Source organism: Aythya ferina, assembly GCF_964211825.1.
Source record: "Aythya ferina genome assembly, chromosome: 9".
Lineage (NCBI taxonomy): Eukaryota > Metazoa > Chordata > Aves > Anseriformes > Anatidae > Aythya > Aythya ferina.
This window is the reverse complement of record NC_140305.1, coordinates 21,477,843-21,498,102: the sequence shown is the minus strand read 5'-3', so window position 1 is coordinate 21,498,102 and position 20,260 is coordinate 21,477,843. Positions and strand designations below refer to the sequence as shown.

Sequence of the window (20,260 nt, the reverse complement as noted above, 5' to 3'; positions counted from 1 at the left end):
CCCTACTCCTCAGACCCCCATCCTCCCCAGCTCCAACCTCTTCCGGAGCTGTCCCCAAGCTTCAGGAGCAGCAGTGACAGCGGGACACGGGCAATGCAGCTGGAGCCACTGGTACCGGCCTCCTCTTCCCAGGCCCGGTCGGAGTCCTGGTGTGTTAACTACAGCTCACATCTCCACTGTATCTTAACAATTACCTGCATGTAGCTTATTTCATTTATTTGCATGCCTATCAAAGGAGTTTGGATGTTCTAAAATAACTAAAATAATTTTTCACACAAATTTTATAGGAATCACACAGTGAATTAGTTGTAAGTCAATGTAACGGACCGCAAAATAAAAATGACCCCATAAATAGCAAAGTCCTTCAGTCTTTATGCTACCCCCATTCTAGTCGTCATACCAATTCACTAAATACTAGAATAATCTCTGCAACTCGAATTAAACAGAACGCAACTATTATTTCATTTACACATATAGGAAAACCAGCATCCACATCCACAGAACATCAAAGCAGATATTGCAGCCGCAGTCAGAGGGTCACTGAGTTTTCTGGTCTGCATTTGGACAACATTCAAAATGTTGCAATATTTCCACCTCAAGAATATACCTTGTAAATATGCCTTTAAAAAAAAAAAAAAGTTCAAGGTACAATGATTCAGAGATCAAAAAAATTTTGTCAGTCTCCTCCAGTTTAAGCTGCCCACAATGGAATATTATTGTAAAATCTCTAACAATAAAAAACCACGATCATACCTCCACTAGGGTCAGACTGGAGAAACAGGTGGGTGCTCCACAAGAATCTGGTTTTGGTATTGGGCTTGGATAAAGCTGAATCAGTGGGGAATGTGCTGGGAGAGCTGGCTGTTACACTGGAAGCGGATGAAGAATGTTTTTTTATTGAGAAAGGCTGACACTAGAGAGAAGCGACAGGTGTTGAGCAAGCATTACTGCTGCTGTAATCGATAATTATGTGGTCAGGCAGCGAGGAGGAGTTTGAATGGAAAACCGTGCAGCGTTATTCTGCGGGTTTGCGTTTTGTTGTCATTGTTTTGTCTTGGAGCATTTTACTGAGATGCATTTACTGTTTCAAAAAGTAAAAATAAAAACATACTGCATCATAAGCAACAACTGTCTTTCAAGAACAAATTCTGCAGGTGTATAAGCAAGTGGAGACAGATAAACCTTTTATTATCTGGGCTACCCCTCCAACCAACCCAGCAGCACAGGGAGCTTGGCACTTCCAACATTTATTCAGCAGATACAACTCTCACTAGTGCCAATCCAATATATTCTCACCACTCCTACATTCACTTAAAGAAAAGGAAAAGCGTAATTAATTGCCAGATGCAAGGATTTCAGCAGTCATGTTTATTCTGTCATGCCCTTAAAACAAGTCTAAGTAGATAAAAGCCTAATACATTGAATAAATATTATGCAACTGCCTTCTTGTGAAAATACATTCAGAAAACTCTCCCACTGTTTGATTTCCACTGTTCATTTCATTTGTCTTGCTTCTTCCCATCACTCCACTACTTTCCTTCTCAGCTCTGGGATTTATTAACTCGAGTAAAAGTGATTTCAGTATTTCTACTAAAGCAATACTCAGCATATGTCTAGCATCTATATTTATACAACTCTAGAACTGGTAATAAACATGATTTTTGTATTGGCACAATACGTTTTTTTTAATGAGACATCATTCCTCATCTCAGTTTACCAAGAATTACATTGGCCACAACTAAGCCCTCATCCCAGATTACTGCAACGCTTAACGAGAGCCTGGGAGGCTGAATGGAAACTTCTCGTTATTTATGAAGGAACTTTTTAACAACCGAGGGCTGGCATTATTCCCCCTCCATCTGTGGCCAGCAGGGCTACTCAAAGGGGAGGGATACGCCTGGGAAGGCGTTAGGTGGAGAGGCTCAGGCTTTGGAGCTCGTTTCCCTGCAGAATCCAACTACAGAGGCACTCCCAGCGCCAAGCCAAAGCCATTTGTCCAAGAGCGAGTATGCGGTTCCTGGGTGACGTCAGGCCCGGGCAACCAGCCAACTTCCTATGGAAGTGATTTCAATTTAATTGCATTATCATATGATTAATTATGTAAGGAGCCAGCAGCCTGCATAGGTGTCCTTATATTTTCGAATCTAAACGAATAAAATACATTTTGAAAGTACAAATAAAGAGTTAAATTGAGGTGAACAGAAATCATATTCAAATTTCAAGCTTTCTTCTAAATCACTTATTCCAAAAAGGAACAGATGTTAGCCAAGACAAATTCCATCCTTGCTCAACAGGGACTCAGCAGCCTGTGATGCAAAGGAGAACATTTTCTCACCTGCAACTTTACATTAGTCCATACCTGTAATTATACACTAAACATAAAGCCTTGCCCTTCTACGCATGCTTCATAATAGGTTCTCACTGCCCAAGGCCTTCCGTGAGCATTCACAAGTTCTTTTTTTTTTTTTCCTTCTTTTTCCCTTCAAGACCTTTCTTTCAAAACATTTCTCTTTGGTGACGTGCAAAAAAACTCCACCCAACCAAAAAGCCAAACCTACTTGAAAACAGTAATGTGGCAGGTTAGTGAAAGCAGCATTCCTCTCCCCGGACAGTACAAAACCAGCATCTCCGTGCACACTCCCATCTCCCTGCCCAGTCACCCGTTGCCTCATTTTTTTATTGAGGAGGTAACTGTACACAATCAAGCAGAACTGACCCCGTTTGGTATCACAACGCAGGGATTACTGTAGCACAGGCAGCAGGCAGCACACGTCAGGTGGCAGCCAGCGCTCTGCAATGCTCCTGTCACTAAATGGCTGGCTGCTACCGAACAGAAATAGGAAGCTGGTAACGCTCCTGCCCCACTCCAACAGGGCACGGAGCTCAAAGCATTCACATGTCAGTGCTCGGAGCGTGGAGACCGCATGCTCTGGGGTATGCCTGCTGAGAAACAGAAGCGTGGAGTTAACCCAACGCTCCCCTTCCCCTGCATCCTGCCGGCCTGCTCTCCCCTCCCAGCCTGCAGAAAGGAAATGTGTGCTCCCCGCTCCTCAGCTCCGACTTCAGGTTCTGGCAGGGTGTTCCCAGGTCTCTGCTGTCCTTGCTGACCACCATCCCTCTCTGCCAAGCGGCCGCTCGGGGCTCAGTGATGAACAACAGGGCAGTGACAACGGCACAGGCCCTGCCCTGCCTGCAGGCCTGCAGCAACACAATCAGGCAGCCTGCTGAGATCCTGCAACATTTCCACGGAAATCTCCACTTTGTTTCTGTAATTTGATTTCAGGCGGTTCCCTAAAACTGTAAACTGAGCAGACAAAACTCAGCGAACCCTTCCCTCCATGGTATTGCACAGGACATACTTGCAGTACCACAAATCACTGATCACTGTGAAGTACATCGTGCGACAAAGTGCTCGAAAGCATTCTGAAAATTTTGAGAAAATAAATTCAAAAGCATCCATCCAGATAAGGAAAATACCAAATTGCGAGTTCTTTATTATACCAAGCCATGTTTAAGAATCTCAATCCATTCAACATATGAAAAATGTTTTGTCATCATTTATGGCATGAATGTTTGTGAATATTAACACAGTTTATTCTGCCATCTTTACATTTGCTTGTGTACCCATCAGTGCTGTTTTAGCATTTATAGCTTTTAAATAATATTACCTACAACCCCTCTACCGTGAGTGATTCACCAGCCTGAACAGTCAAGTCCATCATATTAGAAACACTAAAGTTAAGGTTCCCTGCATCAGCTTATGGTTTAGAGAACAGCCCTCCCAACACCAAAAACCAACAACAAAAATCCCTGACTAAAAGGTCACATCTTTTCCAAACTTCCACCATGCATTCTTAAACAGGAAATAAAGCTTTTCAAGAAACCTTTTCATTGGGTTAAAAAAAAAAAAAAAAATATCTAGTGTTTTCCTCGCCCTTGTTATCACACCAGCTGACCTGTTCCAGCTAATTTGGCAGGAAGGGGAACTTACTGTATCTGCTTGGTACAACATCATGAAGTATTCCAGCCTACTTATAAAAAAAATAAATGTGATCCAATTTCCCAAGCACAGTTGTTTTTACAAAGCTTTTCCCCATTGCAACCACATTTCCATGGGGATCATAACCCCAAATAATCAAACAAATGACTGAATTTCCGCAGGCTCCACGACCCCACGCGCAGCTCCCTTCACCCCACGTGGAAGCACAGCCTCCCCAGGGAGGGAAAGACAGCTTTGTGCCCAGAGACCCTGCTGTTCCCATTTAAAACACCAGGAAACAAAGCACATTTCCAAGTTTTGTCAATGATTGCTAGGATTAAGTCCAAATTAAAGTCCCAGAAAAAAATAAAAATAAAAAGAGTAGAAACTGAGGTCTACACAACTTCAGACTGTTTTTTTTACCAATGTAAAATGAAAGTTATGACAAGCCTCACTTTGGTAAAATTTAATATAAATTAATACCTTTAGTTGAGCCTATCTTCAGTCATTGCAATTGTTCTGGTGTTACCAGCACTTGTGTACAGAGGGGCTCATACACACATTTATAGTAAATCAGTATAAGTAATCTCTATATGGAGGAGCCACCTATTTTAATAAATATCCATAAATAGCCCCTTAAAGGATTCTGCATTATATACATATCCAAATATTGGGCTTTTAAAATTATTCTTGGCTAAGTAAGATGTTAAGAAAAACAGGCCATGCATATAGACTAGCAATCCTTAAATGCCTCACAGCACTGAACAGCAACACAAAGGATGCTTCCTGCATAAATTCAGAACAGCAAGCACTTAATAAGTTGTACACCTTGTTTTATAATTTATTAACTCCATTTTGCTTTTGATTTCACATATTTTGGGACTAAAGTTAAGCAGGAAAAGAAAAAAAAAGACATGCAATTTTTAGCAAATTATAATCACACAGATCTACTCTTCTTAGGACTAGGCCCAAGGTTGTGTGCACAGACCTAACCCTGCCTTCTGCACGTATGCATTATGCAATGTGATGTGATAAATATGTAATTATGAAATCACACAGTGTATTGCAAACAGAATACAATGCTCTTCATTGACCCAGGAGAAGGCAGACTGCACCATGTGCTGCCTGTGCTCCCTCCCCGCCCCCCACCCCCCCACATTTCATTTTCATAATGGTCCAGCACTTATTTTGCAGACTTTTTATACCATCTCCTCTCTAAGGTATGTAAATAATTTAGTCAACAGTAATGCATTATGCAATTTATTTTCAGCCAACAGCACAGCCCTCGTTAGGTGCAATTCATGGGAAGAAGCAGTTAATTATGGTAATTCATCTGCAGACCTAGGTGAGCAATTTCACCGTTATTCTGCTATCCTACTTAATATGCGTATGTTGTATAAGAGCAGTTAAATGGCAACTTTCAAAAATGACATCCCAAGCCCTGATTCTGTAAGGAGCTCTGAACCCAGGCTTCAACACAGAGCTGCAGTAAACACTGCTTCTGGGAGGAGAGGGAGCCCATTTACACCTCACTTACAGCTTGCGAGATGAGGGTTTAAGGTAGTCTACTGAATAGACCTCTACAAGATCCTGGAAATAATTCTTTGCTATTGTATCGCACTATTTGTGGAATGGTATGTGATCATATAATTAGAAATCATATAGTACATTCACACAAAGAACACTTCAGGGTTTGTTGGGTAGGATATGGAGAAGGCTCTTCTTAAAAGGAAATTACATTATCTGGCAATTCAGAGCTGATCTCAACAACTCAGCAATGCTACCAGAGAGAGATTTTCCCTCTCATACTTCAGAGGAATGCATTTTCAGGTCTAATTTCTGCCTGAGGAAGAGTCATTTCCAAACAAAACCAGCTGAGGTTTTCAGTCATTAAGATGTCAGAAGTCTAAACAAAGTATTTTAGGAAAATAATCCAAAATGTGTCAATATAAAAAATCAGAATAATAATACAAATAATTCCTTAACCACAGCTCAAGGATTACAGCGGTGGGGAGCAGAGACAGCATTTGGTTCAGAACCAACACCGAAAGAAGCACTTTGGAAAGGTGCAGAAAAACTGTCATCAATGTAGTACTCGGTGCTCACAGGGGAGGAATGGCGAAGGGAGGCCTCAGCCACCAGCAAGTGCATGGCAGTTTTGCTGGCACAACGACCTGCTCAAGCACACACTGGCTACCTAACCCGTGTCCTCAGGCAGGTTCCAGCCTTGTTCTCGGCCTGGAGGCCATCCCGACTGTCCTCCCCATGCCCTCCCTGAGGGGCAGCTTGAGGAGCACCAGCACCCTCCCAGGCACGGAGCAGCAGTCCTTCATCTTGTGGCTCCTCCGCACCGCTCCTTGCCTCAGCCCTGCGATAGTTGGTCACAAACCAACTGGTAGATGCTCCAGCTTATTTAACGTTGGGGAGTGGGCATGTACTGAATGGCAGCCCTCTACCAAACCCCAGCTGTCCTTAAATAGTGCAAAAATCATATAAGTCCCACACACTTTGAAGAACATGGCCGACTCAGCGAGGTGTGTGCATGCAGCCCTGGCCTTCAGGCATAAACCAGCCTGGAAAGCTGCAGTGCAGCCCCTTCCCCCTGAATAAGGCCATAAAATTATAATCAGCTTAGGTGCCAGATGCCCTACTGACAGAAGGCAGAGAAGTCCCCCTCTACTATGGCTTTAAACCAGAAGAGGAAAGATTTAGATGAGACGTTCAGAGGAAGTTCTTCCCTCAGAGGGCGGTGAGGCCCTGGCCCAGGCTGCCCAGGGAAGCTGTGGATGCCCCATCCCAAAGCCAGGCTGAATGGTGCTTTGAGCAACCTGGGCTGGTGGAAGGTGTCCCTGCCCATGGCATGGGGCTGGAACTGGGTGGGCTTTAAGGTTTAAGCAGCCTGCGAATCTATGAAATTTCCTGTGAGCATCCTGCACCGCGGGTCTCCTCCAAGCCCCACACGCAGGCACCCGCTTGGATTTTAACCTCGTGTGCTTCGGTGCAGCTGCAGGACCAAAGCGTTAGAGATCTGCAGCTTGTTTATGGCCAACTACATGTGCTAGGATGTGTTTTGCCAAAACTCATAGCTAAAATAAAAACCACTGTTCAAACAGCACAAAACTTCATAAAGCAAATAAACAACATACTGCAAATATTTGTCTTCCAAGCAGAGGCTACTTTCCTTAAATTTCAACATTTAAAGTGGCAACAAAGCATTTCAGACACTGAAACAAATGACTGGTCAAAAAAAAAAAAAAAAAAGCTACCCATTGTTGTCATCATTTTAAAGTTTGGTCTTCTGTTCTCCTTAAACATGCACTGCACTCAAATTATAACTTAACAAATGTACATGTCCCTAGACAGTTGAAACAAACAAAAAAGAAGCATTACATGTAAATCTTTCTGCTCAAACCAAGCCTAGAAAACTGCCAGCCCCAAAAATGAGTTTCACAGAGCCTTAATGCATCTGAAAACAGCTTACTGGCTAAACATGACAAGCAAATTCCAAAGTAAAGGGAAACCCTTTCCCTCAACACATACATTAATATTTTTCTTTCCTGAAGGTTGGATCACTTCCAGAGAACCTGATTCGACTTCAATACCGTGATAATATAGTTCTTACAAAGAGCACGTCGATTGCCTCAGAATATGAGAAAATGTTTCAACAAGGAAAGCAATTCACTCAGCTTTTTTAAAAATATCCAAGGATCACACTTAAAAGCTTTTTTCTTTTTCTCTTTTTTTTTTTTTTTTTTTTTAAACAATTAGGGCTTGACTACAGCAACAGTTATATCTGCTGAAAATGTATTACGCTAAACAGGAATGAGACACTTTCATTCTGGAGCCATTCCAAAAATAATGCGAGCGCACTGTAAATTCCCTCTTATAACTTCAAGCCATGCTACCCAGCGAGTGTAAATGTCTTCTTGCAAAGTTTAAGGGATTTATTACAGTGTGATCTTTTTAAATTAACCGAAAGATACTTCTCAGCGTAGACTATGGTGAAAATAAGAAATAACCCACAGGATTAAAGTGTAAATTACACTAGCAGAAAACAAGCCTACACAACTTTGAGTGCTCTTCGCAAACTGAAGATTTCCCCAAATCAGAAAAACAACAGACGTAAAATTTCATTTTCCAGCAGATGAAAAACTTCCAAACTATGGAAACAAAATATTGTAAAAAAGCGTGTACCACCGTCTATACCACCAGAAACCTGCAATGTGCCTTTCAGAGCAGCCCTGCCTGGCCAGGGAAAGCCAAGTCCCGTGCCACCATGGCACCTCTTGCTAAGCACGCCTCACGACATGACCTGCAGCACGCAGCTCAGACGAGCGAGGAGGGTATCACTGGTTCTTAGTACAGGGCGTGAAAAAGATTTTCATACAAGCTCATAAATTTGCTTAACTGTATACATTTGTAAGTAAATCACTCTGATAAGTTATTAAGGAAGGCCGGGCCAAGTGGGACTGTGCCCACATGACAAAGATCACGTCACCATTTCCCATTTTATATATGGGCGATGCAAGCAGCAGGGTGTTAGGGGCAATATGGCCACTACATACGGAGAGGCTGGTGTCAGGCAGGCTTTGCTATTAGCTGGCCTGCTTCAGTCCACAACCATTTCATCAGCTCTGCTCTCAGACACAAGAAGTTCACAGCCCACCGGTCCTACGATGAGCAGTAGCTGACCACCACCTTCATGGCAATGCGGGTGTTTGTGGCATCATGCTGGCAACCAGCTAAGGAAAAACATTTAGATTTTAATACCCCCTAAAATACCCAATGTTTTTAATGCAAATGCTTTCAGAGCTGCTGTTTGCAGGACCAATAAACCACTGTATCAGCATGACAGAGCCAATAAGCCATGGCACAGGACAGAAACTTCCTTTCCAGACAGAAAAGTGTAGGAGAGCTCCATGCAAGCAGAGCCAGCCGTGGTCCCACCTCCTCCACTGTGACAAGGAGCTGCCTGCAGGGCTGTGCTCCAAAATTGATCCCCAACACGGCTCCCTGGGGAAATTCAGCCTTCCCACTGCCACCCCAAAAAGAGCTGCAAAAAGCAGGTGCAGGCTTCTATTAAAACTCCGTATACAATTCCATTTCCACATTACTAAGGACACAAACATGCCTGATGTCAACGTGACTCCCCACCACGTATGGGCACTATCAGCAGGTACCTCCAACATGGACCGTGTGTCACCCAACAAGCAATCCTCAGAGGCTAGGAAAGCAGCACAAAAGCAACAAACACAAAAAGAACACTTGCCTGAAATAAGAGTAATCAGAGGGGAAAAATAAAACAAAAGCCACTTTATACTGCTATGCAGCCTTTCACCAGAAGATCTCAGAAAACCGGTCTCAAAAAACTCCTGTGAAGTGTTAAATCACTGATGCGTGGGTAAATTTGTTAATCCATTAGCTAAAGTCACACAGCAGCAGAACTAGCAGATAATCCTGACACCACATTTCTGTCCTATCCACCGTGTGGACAGAAAATCTTCAGAGATGTAAATGAAAACAATTTAAACACAGCTGTCTATTATATACAAGTATATTAGGTCAACACAGAAAAGATAAATTTGGGGCATGTAGGGTGTCTCTGGAGATTCACCACCGATCTGTAACAGCCGACGAAGATGTATATCCAGAAAGTCATTCCACAGCACCCTCTCTTCTGGCAGTGCCAGCAAAGGGACCGTATAAACAAAATCAGTGGTGCTCAAAAAGACGTCTGAAAGCTTTACACAGTAACGCACAGAATATATTCCAGTATTGTAGAGCACCTGCTTTAGGACGCCAAAAGCTTGCCATTCATCCTGTATTGAAATTTAAGTAGTATTTTACAGATTGCCTGCAAGCCACCACAACTGGGGAACTCTTCTTGTATCGGAGGGCAGGCAGGCAGGCAGACACACAGCTGACATTCTCAATACACAGTCACGACAGCGCTGAAAATTTCTAGCAGCGTCAGCGGTGTTTTATGTTTAAGCATCCTGGTAACACCTGTTATGGAGCTTTCTCTATTCAAGACCATTTTACTGAATGCTCTTGTACCGGTACAAAATACACTGCAAGCACCTGTTTCTGAATAGGGAATAAAACTGTCTCAAGCAAGACTATGAGCTAACAGGAAGAAAAAAAATATATATATTCTATATATTCTATATATATTCTAAGAATTAAGAATACTAAACCAGACAATGAGCTACACTGGCATTACTAATGTAAGCTAAGAAAAAAATAAATTGCTGTAGGCAGGGAAGACTAATCTTCCTGTTTGTCCCTAGGCAAAACTGAAAATGATTTCAGTGGGATTCCCCCAGGTACAGCTGGATGACCACAGGCTCCACATGCCAAGAATACTCCTGCAGCAAGTCTATTGCCTACACCCTAGTTCCACTGCATACATCCTGACCGTAGGAATTCATAAACATCAAGAGTAATTCAGAGGTGATCCACAACCTGTGACTTCAGCAGAGATGAGGGTCACTGTTATCAAGTGTCAACAGCGTTGTAGTACAGGACTTGTATTTGAAAGACTTCCAAGAGAAAATCTGTTACCGACGTTCTCAACAGCACATCTTGCATTCTTGCTGGCCCGAGCACATCTATGCCAGAGGCGCAGTAAAAGCTTGTTATCCATGGGTTTTGCCGGGCAACAAAGTGCGAGAGTTTATGATGCATTAATCTCTTCATTTATTTTCTTACGTTCTGCAGAGCAAGTTACCAAACAGAAAGATGGGCCTGGATATTAAGCAACAGAGCATTTGATGTATTATGGTGTTCCTAGACTAATTTAAAATGGGAACTCTTTAAAAACAATCTTCCAGCTGCGAAGTCACAATTCTGCAAACTCATCCGTGCACCACAGGACAAAGGAGGCTGTCCACACGTATCAGCTTGCAGTATCAAAGCTATATTTGTTCACCTCGAACAATGGGGCATGTGACTTGTCAACACTACCCACAATAAACACAATAAGATAAGGCTGTGACTGATTTCATCACGACTTTGTTTTTGTTCATTTTAAGTCACAATGCCAGTAACATTTATGGCATAAAATCCCTTATTTTGCAGAGCACAAAGCTCACCTCACAGCACGCTGAGCTTTCCATTCAAACTTCTGCAGCTTTTTGTGCTCTCACTGGCCACCCATGCCAGCTGCCCCCAATGTCTCCCTTTGGCTTCATCAAGCCCTGGACCGACACTTGGCACGTGAAGCCAAGATTATTTTTATCAAATGAAGACACTGCCAAAACCCGCCAGCCCCGTCTCCCTTTTTGTGGCCGCGTCCCATCAACCCCATGTCCCCACCAGGTCCCCTGCAGCAGCACAACATGCCAGCTGTAGTGCCACAGGCCACACGGGATCAGCTCCCAGACACGTGCTCAACTGAGGTTAGGAGAGGGGGGAGGAAAGAGGAAACCAGGAGAAAAAAAAAGGTAATGGGGAAAAGGCATGGACCTGGTGCAAACCACTGATGAAAGTGCAGATAAGGAGAACGTGGAAGAATAATCCAAAACAACAAAAAGCAGAGAGAAAGTAACGAACAAAACCAAAACAAAAATGGGAGATTAGAAAAACAAATGAAGACTTAGGAAGGGATTACAGTGAAGTGATGCAAACTGCCATGCCCGAGACAAACCCCCACGTGCATTCGGTGAAGCATGCTTCAGCAAACACCGGGACGCAGAACCAGAGAGGAGAGAACAAGAGCACGCTGCCTGCGGGAAGGGGTTAATTTTAGCAAGAAAGAGCAGCACAATCTAGCACCACTTGTGCTTTATTACACAGGGGGGCTGGGAGGGTTATTTTAATAACACAGAACAGCAGTAGGCCCAACAGCACTCCCCTGTTCTTCTGGACAAACAAATAAAAGCAGGCAGCCATGGGCAGGGGGACGTCCATCACAGTTCCAAACTTTCACCATTTACAGTAACGTTCCACAAATTAAATCTGATTAATTGGATCACTGAAAAGGTGGTTTCGGAAACGCTGCGTTTCTTTTTCTTCACCTTGACCAGGCTCCATCGCACAGGCGGGCAGGTGCAGCGGGGAAGGCAGGCAGCACGCTGACAGCCGCACGTCCCAGCCAGGTCTGACACAGCCTCACACCACGAACACAGCTCTTGGGAGCTCCTTCGCAGGCTCCAACGTACACAGGCGTTGATGCTGGCAATCCCGGTAATCCAACAGAGCAGAAAGCCTCACAGCCTGCCCGATGGAAGCGCTCCTGGCTGCAGTCTGACGTCTCCCATACCCACAGGGCCTCTCGTACAAAGTCACCAACGGTGCCAACGAGTTGGAACAGCAGACGCGTTCGTCCTGGCTACCTGAATTTCTCTTATCCTTCGCCCAATTTTTTAAATTCTCGTTAGCATTTGTGTCCATCCAAACAGGCTCGTTACCCAGTTTCACCCCCCTGTACGCCCAGCATACCAGCTGCTGTTAGCTCCAGCCAGGACGGATGGCCTGGGACAACACGAGGAGCTGCCAGGAACATCCAGCCCTGCAGGAAGCAGAGGACTCACTTTTAGGATCTAAGCCATGCCCATCTATAAGCAGAGGGCTCACTTTTAGGATCTAAGCCATGCCCATCTCTTTTACCAGAAAGCAATGTACCTGAGAGGGCTGCAGTGCCCAGGGACACTAAGAAATGGCCAAGGAGGGTTTTATGGTTGAACAGAACAGGCTCTAACAATGTAATTTCTAATGCATTGTGTGTGTACTGTACGTATGGTAGGACAGGCACTTAGAGAGGCCCTTGATGAACTAGAAATAAATAAACCGTATCGAAATAACCTTGCATGTGCAGACAGCAGAGGAACCAACTAGCACGGCCCCTGCCAACAGTCAGATAAACACGTTGATATTTCTAATGTAATCAAAGGCCATTCAGGATCTGCTGTGGAAGACAGTAACAGACATACAAAGCATTTTCCTTACAACTCAACCACTTGAGACAAGTATTTACTATAATGGTGAAAACTGTACAAGAAAAGTTGGTTTACATTAATCAGCTACATTTAGACATCCGTTTCGCTATCAGATTAAGCTCACCAGAACTGCTTAGTAGAGTGTTTCACTCTATGTTTAAGGGTTTTTTTATAGCAATTTAACATACAGAAGTTTTGTATTTTCATCTTACACAGTGCTAGAAATTTACAGTTTAAGCAGGGTAAAAGCAATCTAGCTGTGTGTTTGAAATAAAGTGACAAGTCAGGTACTACGTCTGCATCAGCAAAACATTTCAATTTTACAGCGAGAACAAACCCCACTTCTCTAAACCACAGGTCTGCTGCTTCAGCTACAGGAAACAGTTAATCTGTTGCTGTACGATATACAATTTATTTGATGTCAACATTAATAGATGGTTTGACAACATTGTTCTTCATTTTCCTCCATACACATCTGCGCTAACTTTGCTTTTAAAGTACATTAGAAAGTATTAAATCTGATCAAACACAACTCCAAAGTAAATATGTTACAGATTCACAAATAATCATCATGGCAAAAATCCATATTTTTTACAGAGCACTTCCTAATTAAAATTTATCGCTAAGAGCCTGTATTTTAGGAATGCATGTTTGTGTTAATATCCAAGCAAAAATTTCTGCACTGGAGAAGAATGTTGACATCCGTACAAAAATTAGCTGTGATTCATTGTTTAACAGTTGTCTTCCCTTCACAGAACACCGCAGACTGAAGGACATATTGCCAAACTGAAAGCACCAATACTTCCTTTAACCTAATATAGGACAAATAAATACACTTCAACAGCTTCTAAATCTTGCACGCCCTACTTTTTTGACCCAGATCTCTTGTTATTTCCCCCATAGGTCTATGCAATATCAAAACTATTTTTTCCCACAAATTTAGACGTAACCTAAAAGAGGGAAAGTTCTCATCGTTGCTGTGAGCTCAGCAGACCAGGATGGGGGATCTGCAAACAGACTCAGCTTGGTTAAAATCAACTGGTATTTTAATGTAAAATGTTCAACCACACTTAACACCGCTATCAATGATAAATTATATATATATATATATATACACACACACACACATACGTTTTACCATTTTTTACAAGGGAAAAAAAAAAAAAGTATTTTCAAAAGTCATGCTGACTCTTGAAAAATAATCAGCAAGTCCAAAAAAAAAAAAAAAAAAAACACCACAGAAGACCTGCAAAACTCACTCTTCTCCTCGGCCAGCCTGGACAACTTCTAGGAAATCCAACTGCCTCTCCTTTGACTGGCATGTTCAGGGAACCACCAGGGGACCAAAATCCACCTCATGTGTGCTTGCTGTCAGAATTCCCAGCTCTGAGTTTGCCAGTGACAGGTCAACCCGTGGGCCTCAACTTAACACTTAAGAGCAAAGGGATGCAACTTTGGGGACAGGTTATATTTAGGGCTCTAAACCTTGACAATTTCTGTGGTTTTGGCACCCAGCATAGCATTTAGCACCACGTTTTCATGGACAGTGAGTATCTGACCCTTAACCCCTACCCTTGGAGAAATGCTCCACAGGCACGCTGCTCACAAACCTCTCCGGTACGCTCGCAGCCAAGGCTTTTGCCAGCAGCCACGCAACCACACACAGGAGAAGGAAGTTTCCAGAGGCGCTTTTCCAGTCCCAATCCATACAATCCACAAACAGCGTGACACCAGCGGGGTCCAACAGCATCTTCACACGAAGCCAGGGAAGCGATTAAATCCTCCTGCGAACCCCCCGACAGGTTAGAAGGAGCACCAGCAAAGCCACAAAGACAGCTGCTTGCCTGCCTTGCTCCGCTCCACCAGCATGGCCAATGCCACCAGTGAGGCAGCTCCAGGCAGCCCCGAGCTGAATCTTAGATTGCAAAAGAAAGGAGGAAAAAAAAAAAAAAAGGTGTTTTTTCTCTGATTGATTCTGATTTTTTACTGCTGGACGTTACTAATAAACCAGATTGCTCCTTTGCAGCATGGAGACTTCAGAATTACGACAATAAACACAAGCCAGAGTACACAACACAGCCTTGCTAATGCTACTTCCAGAAAGAAACAGAAACTACACCCTAGCGGGATTTGGCGAAAGCCAGCGAGCCACACGTGAGCCTTGGTTTTCAGAGATGCTGATCACACGCAGTGACCACCAGCCCCAGACACACCGGTGGGGACCCAGCGCCTTAGCCCAGATCCGTGTTTTACCCCACAGAGACGTGCTCTCAAGACAAGAGGCAGCACAGCACCGAACCACCATGGGCACAGGGAGCTGCTCCCCACGAGCCCGACACAAAGGCCTGGACATGCTGGTGTGCCTAGCAGTGCCATGGCACCGCCACGTGGCACCAACTCCGACATGGCCATCAGGGGCCCTGAGGGGACACTGTGGAAGGCACTGCGTCTACTGGCAGAGGCGGCTGCGTACAGCTCCCCGTCACTTCTGAAGTAAGCTCTTGCAGTAGGTTTTTCAGAAAGCAGCACCAATTCACCAAGCACTTTACTACTATTACTAAGGTAAGGGAATATTTCCCAAGCCGTCCCCATGAGCAAAAAGGGCTAAGCTACTTATGCGCCCGCCAGCCACCCAGGCCAGTTCTCACGACCACTCGTTTCCTAACAAGGAAGAATTTTTTAAGGTTCCATAATGATTTAAAAAGAGAGGCTAAAGGATGTCACCGAAACTGACACGGTGCTGGTATTCAAAATCAATGTTTTAGAGGAGATGTGGAAATACGGTTCTATGGATTTTTCACAGACAAAAGAAAACTCGACGTCAAGCTCAAACCCGGCCATCAGACTCCATGGTGTTTTGTGTGATTTCAGCCTTGTTTTCACTATGAGAAGGACAAAAAGGGCCTTCTCATCTTGAGTGAGGTAACAGAAGGCAGAACCCTAACGAGAAGGCAGCTCACAGTTTTCACACAAACTGGCACAATGATTTCTAGACCAGGTTTCCGCGCTTTTTTACTCAACCCATCGACTCCCGACGTGATGAATACACTGCCCTGTCTTCACGACTTTTTACCTCCAGTTAGCTAACGCAATTTTGCAAAATTGAAAATAAATAAAATGGAGTCAATGTACTCCCGTACAATTTCATCAGAAAAGATCATTCTTATTCCATGTTTCATTGTCATACTTTATCTCAAAGGAAGCTGGTTACGAGGTGAATAAAGCCGTCTCCATCTACTTTGCCCGGGACCACTGGGTGAACTCGGTTCTAGTAAAGTCACTCTTCTCATAATGCTACTTTGCAAAAACTCAGAGCACAGTGCTTAGAAAGCTGCAGGTGCTGGGGGCAGGGATAACCAACCCCATAGCAGGACGTAGGAACTGTTTCTTCAGCAGCTGCTGATTTGAAGGTCCCACGTTAACACTGCAGCACAACTCACATACACCAAGAAGAGCTGCCGGTCACATTTCCTAATGGAAAACTTCAGACACTTCTTCACCTAACACAAACAGCTACATTTATATTAAAAAAAATGAACATGCAGTAACTATATTCTCGCAGTAGGCACTTTTTGTAGGAGCCACACATGGATGCAGTGTGCACACACATTTTCACTTCTCTCCCAACCCACAGCTACTTGCGATGACGTTTACGGGTCCTGGCCTTAAATACAGACATTGTTGTACGCTCTGCCCTGTGTGCGCACGTGTAACCACACGCTAAGGGCAATCACTACACATGACATTAATCACAATTCTCAAGATAAACATGAGTTTCTTTAGAATTTAGTGGTACTTCAGGAGGATGGATTCCAGCCTTGCAGCATCACACGCTGACAACACACCATCCTGCTCGGCCCGGTCCTCATCCTCCTCCCAGCATGGAGACCACACCACGACCTCCCGGTCGTGCTCCAGCAGGGGAAGGGCCAGTGCCACATCCACACACGTCTCTTTGCCCCTCGCAGCCTTGTCACAACTCAAAGAACCACGGTCCCGAGCAGCCGTGGGCCCAGAAGGGATAGAAAATTCCGGCAAAGCAAACACAATCCATGGTCATCTCGTGTGGCTCTAGACGAAGAGGATTACCGAGGAAGGGTGTCACGCTGGCCGCTGTCTCGGCCTTCCCCATAACATTTGATAGCACTTGGATACCAAGAAAACGTGTCAGTGTCGCGGAAGATCCACATCCCATCGCCTGCCACTAACGCGGAACACACTTACTTCTGTGTGCAGCTCCACAGGCATCTGTAGAGCTCATTGAACCGAACCAGACCGCTGCTGCTGCTGAAGTTGTGTGTGTTGCGTTACAGGACTTCCTTGCTCCTGCACAATTACATCCTTGTAGTTTGTGGGTCTTTACTGCCACTACAAAATTTATAACAGCAAACACATTCTGACTCAAACGTGAAGTCCATCTTAAATTAGATTCCATAAGCAAAATCAGGTTAAGTAAAATAACTCAGTTTGCTTTACATTATTTGGATCTGCTCTTCCTAACTAAAAAATATTACCTGAAAACGACATTATAAGCAATTTTGACCATTTCCCCTAATCCATCCAGAGTCTCTTTATGCTTAGGGCTGTAGCATCAAACTCTTTCATGATAGGAAAATAACTATGAAGTGCTGTTGCTGGGTACTTAGCACTTACACGATGCCTTACAACTTCAAAGCATTGCACAAACATCAATAATTACCATATATAGAGTCAAACCGAAAGAAGTATTCATATAAAAGAAACACGGAAAAATCATAACTGCCTGTTTGAAGAGGGGAAAAAGCTTAAGCAACAGAGTCCAACTGTAATTATTGCATTCTTTATGCTACGCACATACATTATGACTATGCATATTTAAATGAACAAAAATCATAAACTTTTGCACAGCCTTAAAAAAAAAAAAAAAAGCCAAACCCCAACTCCTTTCATACATTTAAGTTACATTTCCTTCTCCTTTCCCTTTCCTCGTGCAGTGAAAACTAAACATCTTCCAGGTGTTCTCAATAATAGCTCGGGAGGCACGCCACCAAGTTCCCAAGCACAGCACCGCGTGGGCCCTTGGTTTCATGGAGCCAAATCCATGTTCCCCCAAGAAAACTGTGAGCATGGTCTCAGGTGACCTCAGGAAAACACCACCACACCGTGCTATTCCATCAGACCTTAACCAGGGCAAAGGAAAATTAAAAGGCTACGAGAAACCAGCGAAAGTTTGGTGCCATCACATACACGCCACCACCTGCCTCCTAAGTCCAACCACCTCATCAGAGCACCTTTCTTTTTCCTCTGGCTAGGAGGAAAGCGGCCTTCATGCTCCTCTCCGTGAACACTCATACACTTACTGAAGTTCAAGGACCTGCACAAGAGTTTGCAGGATCAGGCCTCACTTTCTGAAAACACCGCCAACACAAACACCTCCAGGGAAGGCCCCAAACCCAACAAGACCTCACGAGGCCAACCGAGCCTCCACTCTGCCCAGCTTCACGTGGGGCAAGGCCCCGGAGCTTCTGGTGCTCAGGTGCACCCCAGCACCCTGCGTGCACCCAGCTGAGCCCACGGGGAGCGACCCCGACCCCAAAAGCCCCCGCTGCCATACTCAGCCCCCTAGTACAGCAGGATGGGGAGGGTGCCAGATCAGTCCAGGAGCTCTTGCTCTGCACCCCAATCCTCCTGCTCACGCCTCCCATGCTTTGATAATAAAGAAGGCACACGTTTCATGGTCTCTCCCATAAATCAGCAAGGAACCTGATTTACACAGACAGCAAAGCGGGGAAAGCCGAGCACGCTGGAGAGCAGTAAAAACTTCACTCGCAAACTTCACTTTCCTACGCAGCACCCTACAAACCAAACTTTCCTAAAAACTCACGTGTGCTCTGCAGCAACAAGGCTCCAGCAGGGCTCCGCCGTGCAGCGCACCCAAAGTTTCCTGCTTGGGGGGAGGGGGGGTGGGGGGTGCTTTTATCCCCTGGGGCCGCCTTACAAGGCGATTCTGCGACCCGGGATTAAATTCACCTGGCCGAGATTAACCCCCACACCCCTTGCTGATGGTGGGGGACCCGGGCCTGGCCCGTGATAGCCCAGGGGTTGGGGCCAGGCCCTGCAGAGCCCCCACGGAGCCCCACAGCCTCCGGGCCGAGCCACCCCACACCAACCCCTCCCTGCCCCCGGCCCCGGTACCTCGCACGGCTCCGCTGTCTTGATTTTTTTTTTCCCCCTCGTTTTATTTTTTTTTTTAAATAAAAAAACACCACCTCCCTTTCCCCTCCCCCCCTCCGCGCATATTTACTTCTGGCGGGTGGGGGAGGGGAGGGCTCCTCTTTACACAAATCGGGCTAAAAATAGGTTATAAAGCAGCCCGCCTCGCCATGGCTCCTTTATTTAATTCGCTGCCGATGCCTCGGTTTATTTTATTTGTTGTTTTCTTTTTTTTTTTACCCTTTGAAATCCCTTAAAACGGAGCCGGGTGGGGGGGGGGGAGGGGAAGGCAGCGGCTCGGAGCGGGGAGGTGGGGGGGGGGGAAGGGAGCTATTCGCAAAAAAATAAAAAAAAATAAAACACACACACAACAACCCCCACACCCATCCCCACCCCCCACAGCAGCGGCACCCCCCTTCTCCCCAAAACCACCCCGAAACCCCAAAATAACAGCGGGGGGGCCGAGCTCCACGAGGTTTTACCCATCCCCCCCCCCCCCCCCCCCCCCCCCCATAAGCCGCCTCCGCCCGGCGCCCCCCGGCCCGGCCCGGCCCGGCTCGGCCCGGCGGAGCGCCCCGGTCCTTACCTTGCGGGTGGCGGCTGCCTGGCTGCTTCCCCCGGGCACGGAGGCGAGAGAAATTCCCCCTTGTTTGTCTCCGCTCCCGTGGTGCTTGGTGTTTTTTTTTTTTTTTTTTTTTTTTTTTTTTTTTGTTGGTGGTTGGTTGTTTTTTTTTTTTTCTTTTTTTTTTTATACAGCCATACGGACCTACATGCACATGTCTGTGTGTGTGTGTGTGTGTGTACGCACGGGTAATGTATAAGTCTTTTTTTTTTTTTTTTTTGGCTTTTTTTTTTTTTTTTAGCTGAGGTGTCCACCAGGAGGAGGAAAAAAAAAAAAATAACACACACACGCACGCACAGGAGGAAAAGGGAAAAAAAAAAAAAAAAAAAAAAAGCAGCAGGCACCAAATAGTGCTGTGATATTCAATTATATCCCGAGCCAGAGAGCGGGGGGAGGGGGAGGGTGGGGAAAGAGGGGGGATTAGAGATGAAGTCCCGAGGAAGGAGGGGAGAAGGAAGAGAGGAGAAAAAAAAAAAAAAAAAAAAGTAATATCTGTGTGTGTGTGTGATTTAGATTGAGGAGGAATTG

The 20,260-nt window shown here is 44.9% G+C and overlaps 1 protein-coding gene across 5 annotated transcripts in view; it reads right to left on the bottom strand.

Moving 5' to 3' along the window:
• The window catches only part of TBL1XR1 (TBL1X/Y related 1), a 109,259-nt gene extending 89,148 nt beyond the window's left edge, over positions 1-20,111 (bottom strand). For 2 of the 5 annotated variants that reach the window (XM_084529566.1, XM_084529564.1), the window contains exon 1: positions 18,782-19,016. The gene's annotated coding sequence lies outside the window, so the exon portion shown is untranslated. Of the gene's footprint in view, positions 1-18,781; positions 19,017-19,092; positions 19,118-19,696 lie in introns of those variants that run through there. The other 3 variants (XM_084529563.1, XM_084529562.1, XM_084529565.1) reach the window with 3 other exon arrangements.
• Positions 20,112-20,260: the final 149 nt, after the last annotated feature.